The 8796-nt window shown below is 41.9% G+C and overlaps 1 non-coding gene across 1 annotated transcript; it reads right to left on the reverse strand.

Annotated features, from left to right (window-relative positions):
- Window positions 1-1494: 1494 nt before the first annotated feature.
- LOC129537367 (U6 spliceosomal RNA) lies at window positions 1495-1596 on the reverse strand. The gene has a single exon (XR_008682019.2). It is a non-coding gene; the product is annotated as a U6 spliceosomal RNA (small nuclear RNA).
- Between the last annotated feature and the right edge of the window lie 7200 nt (window positions 1597-8796).

The following is an 8796-nucleotide window of genomic DNA, read 5'->3' on the forward strand; positions in this document are numbered from 1 at the left end:
CAAATGAATAAATAAATATTAAAAAAATAATGTTGATGTTGATTTATCTTAAAATAGGTGTTTATGGTGATGAAGTGATTTAAGAGATTGCAATGACAAAACATTAATATATAATACTTCTTAATTGTCGGCATTCTGCTAGGCACAATATTTATTGCATGGTGTTGGCATGTAGTGTGTTCTCTCTTATAATTTGGCTAGTCTTATGGTTTCATATAATACATTTTATCTAATTTGACCAACTTTCTTAAATTACTTTTGATAAATTATTTCACAAATTATAATGAATGAATTTAGTAGAATGGATTAATGTTGGGTGTGATTGTTGAGGACCTCTAGTGGTCAAATGTGGCATTGTTGAAACATTTTTATCAACTTAAATCACTTTTCTACAACCTCTCTTGAGTTATGGGAGATAGAGGAATAGGACAGTCATCACATTCAAGAACCTTGGGTTTATAGAGCACTGTGAAACTGATGAAGCACTTTCAATTAATTAACATCCAGTCTTCTGAACAGTTCCATGAGATAGTATTATCTTCTTTAGAATATAAACACCATAAAGACAGGAATTGCATCTGTTTTGTTTGCCAGTGTTTTCCAAAGCCTAAGCCAATGCTTGGCACATAGTAGACACTCAGTAAGTATCTGTTAATAAAAAAAGAATGAACTCTTTTTGTCGATGAGGAAACTAAGGCTCAAGATAATTGACAGTAGTAAATATAAAAATATCCTAGTAGGATTGCTTAATTGAATTTTATTTAAAGGATAATTTTACCTATTTATAATTTTACACAAATTTGATTTGTTCTTTGTGTTAATTTGATAAAATAGGAATTTAGTGGCATCTTCTAAAAAAATCTGTTGGAATATCACATCCTTTGTTTTCTTTATTTCTTCCTTTATTTAATTGGTTTTGATTTACTCTTTATTTGCATCATTTCTTTTTAGATTCTGCATATAAGGGATGTCACAAGATATTTATTTCTCTGACTTTACTCAATGTGACTGTCTCTTAAGGAATTACCCTTTATTTTAAATATTCTAAACTTGAATAGATTTATAGAGATCAGTGTATTCTTACATTTTTAACTTTCTGTCTCTTTTGCTTTCTCGTATACAGGGTTATCGTTACCATCTTTCTAAATTCCATATATATGCGTTAGTATACTGTATTGGTATTTTTCTTTCTGGCTTACTTCATTCTATAATAGGCTCCAGTTTCATCTATCTCATTAAAACTGATTCAAATGTATTCTTTTTAAGTGCTGAGTAATACTCCATTGTACCACAGCTTTCTTATCCATTTGTCTGCAGATGGACATCTAGGTTGCTTCCATGTCCTGGCTATTACAGACAGTGCTGCGATGAACATTGGAGTACACATGTCTCTTTCAATTCTGGTTTCCTCAGCGTGTATGCACAGGAGTGGGATTGCTAGGTCGTATGGCAGTTCTATTTCCAGTTTTTTAAGGAATCTCCACACTGTTCTCCAAAAATATGGAACGCTTCACAAATTTGCTTGTCATCCTTGAACAGGGGCCATGCTAATCTCTGTATCATTCCAATTTTAGTATATGTGCATTTTTAATTTAATATTTATAAAGCACTTACCTGTATTCAAAGTAAGTTCTAGGAATGATGAATGTTTGCACTTAATCCTCAGGACAATGTCATGAGGTTGAGGTGCTCTGTAACTATTTGCTGGATAAATGAATGAAAAAAATAAGTTAAAGGTGGCACAAAATACTTATATTGGCAATTAAAATAAATTCCCTGCTAGTGCAGTGGAAATAGATTTTGGTGAAAGGTACTACTTGCAGGTGACCCAAGAATCTCCAGGTTTAAAAACATTAAAAAAAAAAAAGTTTGCCCTTTGAGTGAACAGAAAAAATAAATTTTCTTCTTCTTCCAGGAGGAATAAATAAATTTTAATTTCTGTCACACAGCCCTGATAAGGTAATACAAAGTTGTATCATGTAATTTCAGTAATTACTTCAATAATTCACTGCACCATGCTAGGTTCTCAGGAACCCTATAATCATCTGTGGAAGAATATGGCAGACTGTGGTGTATGTGTACTGGAAGAGGAGTGGAATGTGACGTTTCTTATTTCATTCCCAAGCCCTGAGGTAACATGAAACAAGTACCTTTAAACAACGATTTGTGATAGTTTCCATTTATGTTAAGCATCAGTGAAAATAATTTTTGAAGTTCAAGAAGTCCCAGGTGTCCTTAAAGATTGGGGAAAATAAAAAAGTCACCACTGAGAATGACAGCCCTTGAAATCAATGAAGCCCAAAGGGGAAGTGAAGAGGCCAGGATGGTCTTCCGAGGCTACTCTAGCAGGAACTGAGAGTTCTGACTTTACCCACTGCTTCCCCCAACAGCCCTTCACCTGCCTCACCATACCCCCCACATCACTGCTTAAACATCACTTACTCAGAAGCTTCCAGACCCTCCGAGCCTTGGTTGGATGCTTCTGTGTACCTTCTCCACACCTTACACTTGCCCTGTCACTGCACTGCCACCTAACAGAACTTTCCCACTGACTTACCTCAGTTCCTCACCAATTCCTCACTTGACAGTTGCAGATCCTGCATTTAATGTCTGCGTTTAATGCCTAAATGTTTGTGGAGGCAAAAAAGTAGTCTTTTACTGATGGAAATAAGCATCCGTATGTATAAAGTGACCCTCTAATTTAATATTTTTGGCCCACCTACTGTTAAAATTTGCCAACAAAGGTCCGTCTAGTCAAGGCTATGGTTTTTCCCGTGGTCATGTATGGATGTGAGAGTTGGACTGTGAAGAAAGCTGATCGCCAAAGAATTGATGCTTTTGAACTGTGGTGTTGGAGAAGACTCTTGAGAGTCCCTTGTACTGCAAGGAGATCCAACCAGTCCATTCTAAGGGAGATCGATCCTGGGTGTTCATTGGAAGGACTGATGCTAAAGCTGAAACTGCAATACTTTGGCCATCTCATGCGACGAGTTGACTCACTGGAAAAGACTGATGCTGGGAAAGATTGGGGGCGGGAGGAGAAGGGGATGACTGAGAATGAGATGGCTGGATGGCATCACCGACTCTGTGGACATGAGTTTGAGTGAACTCCGGGAGTTGGTGATGGACAGGGAGGCCTGGCGTGCTGTGATTCATGGGGTCGTGGAGATTCGGACACGACTGAGCGACTGAACTGAACTGAACTGAACTGTTAAAATGATTTTTTTCCCCCCCTGGGGAAATGTCATGGCAGAGTTTGGAAAAACATAGATGACCTGCTTATTTCTGGAGGGGAGTGGAGAGGAGAAGCAGGGAGGGCAGTAATCAGAGAGGCCTTGAAGTTATGGATTTCTTCTGTTACTTTCAGTTCAGTTCAGTCGCTCAGTCATGTCCGACTCTTCACAACCCCATGGACCACAGCATGCCAGGCCTCCCTGTCATGGACCTCACCAACTCCCAGAGTTCACTCAAACTCATCTCCATTGAGGCGGTGATGCCATCCAGCCATCTCATCCTCTGTCATCCCCTTCTCTTGCCTTCACTCTTTCCCAGCATCAGAGTCTTTTCAAATGAGTCAGCTCTTTGCATCAGGTGGCCAGAGTATTGGAGTTTCAGCTTCAACATCAGTCCTTCCAATGAACACTCAGGACTGATTTCCTTTAGGATGAACTGGTTGGATCTCCTTGCAGTCCAAGGGACTCTCAAGAGTCTTCTCCAATACTACAGTTCAAAAGCATCAATTCTTTGGCACTCAGCTTTCTTTATAGTCCAACTCTCACATCCATACATGATTACTGGAAAAACCATTGCCTTGATGAGACAGAGCTTTGTTGGCAAAGTAATGTCCCTGCTTTTTAATAGGCTGTCTAGGTTGGTCATAACTGTCCTTCCAACAAGTAAGCATTTTTTTAATTTATGGCTGCAGTCAACATCTTCAGTGATTTTGGGGCCCAGAAAAATAAAGTCAGCCACTGTTTCCCCATCTATTTGCATGAAGTGATGGGACTGGATGCCATGATTTTAGTTTTCTGAATGTTGAGCTTTAAGCCAACATTTTCACTCTCCTCTTTCACTTTCATCAAGAGACTCTTTAGTAGTTCTTCACTTTCTGCCATAAGGGTGGTGTCATCTGCATATCTGAGGTTATTGATATTTCTCCCAGCAATCTTGATTCCAGCTTGTGCTTCTTCCAGTCCAGCATTCCTCATGATGTACTCTGCATAGAAGTTACATTAGTTCCAGAGAATGTTGCATTTTTATAGAAGAAAAATGTTAGAAACTTCTTTCAATTGTCTATACAGGTTTTTGTTTTAAAACATTTATTTTCGGGGTTGGGAGAATTTACTCAGAGCATCATATATAGACTGAGGTTAGCAAGAGTCCTGCTGCTGCTGCTGCTAAGTCACGTCAATCGTGTCTGACTCTGTGTGACCCCATAGATGGCAGCCCACCAGGCTCCCCCGTCCCTGGGATTCTCCAGGCAAGAACACTGGAGTGGGTTGCCATTTCCTTCTCCAATGCGTGAAGGTGAAGTCGTGTCCAACTCTTAGCAACCCCATGGATTGTAGCCTACCAGGCTCCTCCATCCATGGGAGTTTCCAGGCAAGAGTACTGGAGTGGGTTGCCAGTGCCTTCTCCGAGCAAGAGTCCTGCTACTACCTAATTCTGTCCTCACATTGAACAGATGAGGAAACTCAGGCCCCAGAGAGTTTGTTAGTAGAGCCCATTAGTTACCGAATTCATACCACCTGGGAGCAACAGAGTGACTGCAAGGCAGTGGTCCTAGGGGGCTATGTGAGTCACCCTGATTGCTGGTCCCTTCAATGTATCATAAATGCCCTCATTCCAGCCCAGCAGACTCCTTGTATTACCTGTATGGATGATTGGTTCCAGAGCAATCTACTGGACCATAAGGCAGTGAAACTTCATCAATTTGCTCATTTAGCAAACAGTTCTGAGTGCCTCCATCATGACAGTCACTGCTAGGGATACCATGGTAAGACCACCCTGCTCTCCAGGATGTGACAGTCTTTATTCAGGTGATTAACAACAACAAAGTATGATCTTTTTGACTGTAGCCCACTCAGTTCTTTCTGGGGTAAGACACTTTGGTGAGAATAGCCTGCCTTTTCTCATATTGCTTCAGATCAGGAGCCCATCAGTTCAGTTCAGTTCAGTCGCTCAGTCGTGTCCGACTCTTTACGACCCCATGAATCACGGCACGCCAGGCCTCCCCGTCCATCACCAACTCCCGGAGTTCACTCAAACTCATGTCCATCGAGTTGGTGATGCCATCCAGCCATCTCATTCTCTGTTGTCCCCATCTCCTCCCACCCCCAATCCCTCCTAGCATCAGAGTCTTTTCCAGTGAGTCAACTCGTCGCATGAGGTGGCCAAAGTATTGGAGTTTCAGCTTTAGCATCAGTCCTTCCAATGAACACCCAGGATTGATCTCCTTTAGAATGGACTGGTTGGATCTCCTTGCAGTCCAAGGGACTCTCAAGAGTCTTCTCCAGCACCACAGTTCAGGAGCCCATAGAAAACAAAAAAAAACCCATGTTATTTGTATCTGAGCCTCAAGAACAAGAGTCATTCGTCACCAATTGTTACTCAGAAAATGGAGCAGAGAGGATCAAATCTTAAACCAGGCATTGGAAACAGAAATCTGAGCTTTCTCTGCATAAGCCATTACTTAGAAATTAAGAAGCACACATCTCTTAATGCACAAAGATGCTCTTCTAGCTCCATAGGATGTCTCCTGTGACAGTGGGGATTGATTCCCACCATTCCCCCTCCAGAGACTCCACCTTGACCTTAACAAGTCGCCCTGCCACAGACAGAGGCAGGATCTCAAACTAGCTGCCTATAGGAAGGCTGGTCTCTCTCCAGCCACCTCAGTAGGTCAGAGGAACACATCTTTGAGCAGATGCTCTCAGTGATTTGACATCTCATTACTGCTTCCTGCTGCCCCAGCAGATGACAGGAAACTTGTCCTGTAAAGTTGATGGCTATGGCTCATGGAACAGCACCTTCTGGGCCTCTGCAGCATCTTGGCTGTCCTGCAGCCCAAAGGAACCCATAGGTGTCCCAAGGAGACCTGCTGTGTTAGGTCAGCACTTCTGTCTTCAAGAAACAGATTCACTTTGGTTTTCTTTAGTACTGGGCTTTATGGATACACAGAATCTAGAGGACAATAGGAATCTGGCAGCAACCCAGAAGTATCTGTTCAGTGAGCCTCACAGAAATTGGCACTGGAGTCGCCCAGAAGCACAAGGAGCTCTAGAGTCAGGTAACCTCATCTCCCTTCTGCAGCCTGAGTTTCCCTCTTCACTCTGGTGCTCTGCCAGGAACATTCTCCAGCCAGCCTCCAGGTTTCTGCACCTCTTTGGGTGTTTTCTTGCATCTTCTCCAAAATTATCCAGCCAACCAAACAACCAACCAAGAAACTGCCTGGTACCATTTACCAGTTCAGAGTCTCAGTGAGAATCTGATTGAGTTAATTACCATTGTTTTTGTGCCTATTTTTTGCTCCAGGCCACTGCACAGGTCAACCAATGAACTTACTGCTCTCCATATACCCATCCCCCTTGATCAACCAACCTGGTGAACAGATAGGTCACGTGGTCTAGAGCCTGGCTACCTTGATGTAAAGACAGCTTGGTTCACTTGTCTTAGAGCCAGTTTTCCTTAAAAGGCTGGGCATGACTGATTTGTCCAGTCCTCTTGGTAAACAAGCCCAGAGTTAGGTTGGATTTGGTCTGAGGTCCCAAGGGAGGTCTCTTTGCATCAGGGAGCCTTCAATTTCTAGCACTGACCTTTTCTTTCAAGATCGTTGAGTCCAATATGATGGTAGATGTAATCCTCCCAAATCTAAATCCATATTTTATGGCTAGAAATGTACAGATATATATATGTTACTAAGGATAAGTTTAAGTAATGTTCAAATCAGCAAGTTTTATTTTACCCCTGATTTGAACAGTGGGCCAATTTGGGAAAACCGATGTGTGTCCAGCCCACTGTGGGGTCTTCCAAAGCCCTTTTCTGAGAGGGAGAGAGAATGTTCTAGACCCTTGCTTCCCAATTTCTAGAGAAGACACTCCAACTATTACACTACAGCATCAAAACAAGCAATTGATTTAATCAGTTTGTTAAAAAAAAAAATAGGCAAACCAGTGCTTGAGAATCATGTAAAAACAACCAAGATTGGTTGACTTTCTTTTGGTGGTTTTAGTGTTTTATAGACACCGTCTGAGATGCCCAGAATGCATTGTATCAGCCAGAATCATTTCTGTCCCTGAAATTCTGTCCCCAAATGACTTTCAGTGACTCCTTGAAAATGTTCAAGGGCTTTTACCTGCGCCGAGTCTTTGATTGTTTTCCCTAAGAAATTCCTGTTAGATGAAATGGCACAGCTGTATAAGATAAATTAAGATTGATTTTTATTTAATAACACTAGTTTTGAAGCTAGTAGAGATGCCAAATATATTCACTGCTGTCATTTGCCTCTTTGGAGAGCAGAACTTTGCTGTTCCTTACAATTCTTCCTTGTCTAAGTGATTACAGGAGGAAACAAAAAGAAGCTATTAGTAGATTTCACCACCATATTTAGAGCCTTATCCTAAAACCTGAAGAGGTTCTGAAATCACTCTTATATAGAACTCACTTTGTGCCAGATACTGTTCTAAATGCTTTCCATGTAGGAACTTATTTAATGTTTACAACTCTATAAGATAGATTCTATGACTATCCCTACTTTATAGATGAGAAAACTGAGGTACTGAGATATTTCTTCCATCCTCTGTGTTGAGGCCTGATACTTCATTATCTTAGACAAATCCTTGGTTTTCAACTCTAGCTTTCTCCAGAAGTGGTTCACTGGGCGGAGAAGCATGGGCTGGTCACAAACTGTCACCTGTGTCTCTTAAGTAGGGGTCTTGGCCATGTGTTCATGTGTCAGACCTGTGGTGTGCTGGTGTGCACAGGAGTCGCACAGCCCTTGGCCTCCCTCAGAGCCAAGGCTAGCTAAGTGTGCCCTCTCTTACATCCAGTTTCTCTCGTTTCCCCAGCATTTCCCTGCTAATCCTACAGACAGGCTCAAGTCTGACCACACTTTCTTCTTTTTCTCCCTCATCCCCAAGTGGCCACCACGTGTTGGTCAGGATGGGCTAGACTTTGCTGTGGAAAAGCACTCTTCATGGCTTGTAGCAACAGAAGGTTACTTCTCAGTCATGCTGGATGTCCATCAGGGCCATTGGGGGCTCTGCTCATCTTAGATGCTTGGGGACCCAGGCTGATGGAAGCTCCATACTTACAACACTTCAGCACTTACTGTGTCAGGGGAAATGGGTGTGGGAGTGGCCGGCTTTTTGAAACTTTTTGAAACTCCTCCTTTGATCTTCCTGATGCAACTGATTTTTCTCACAGTTCTCTGACCCTTCACTCCTGTGTTTTTGACCTGTGCGCCCGTGCTGCCCTTTACATGTAGCTGCTCCCTAAGGACCATTTCTTGGCCCTTTTCTAGCAAAATATATTTCCTTCCTTCCTTCCTTCATTTCTGTGTGAATGACTTCAGATCTTTATTTTTCAGCCCAGTTTCCCTGAGTCTCACTTCTACTGTCAGTAGTCATCAGCCTTCTCCCATTACTACCTCAAAATCTCTTACCTCAAAAGAAAATTTCCATCTCTACCAAATCTACTTTTCCTCCAACTCCCATGTTTCTGTTGACATCCCTTCCTCTTCTCATACTGAAACATTCAAACAATTTTAGAATGTGCCTCAGATCCATCCCCTTACCT

This window comes from Moschus berezovskii, chromosome 6 (genome assembly GCF_049115385.1).
Source record: "Moschus berezovskii isolate FMDL1 chromosome 6, NW_MosBer_1.0, whole genome shotgun sequence".
In the NCBI taxonomy this organism is placed as follows: domain Eukaryota; kingdom Metazoa; phylum Chordata; class Mammalia; order Artiodactyla; family Moschidae; genus Moschus; species Moschus berezovskii.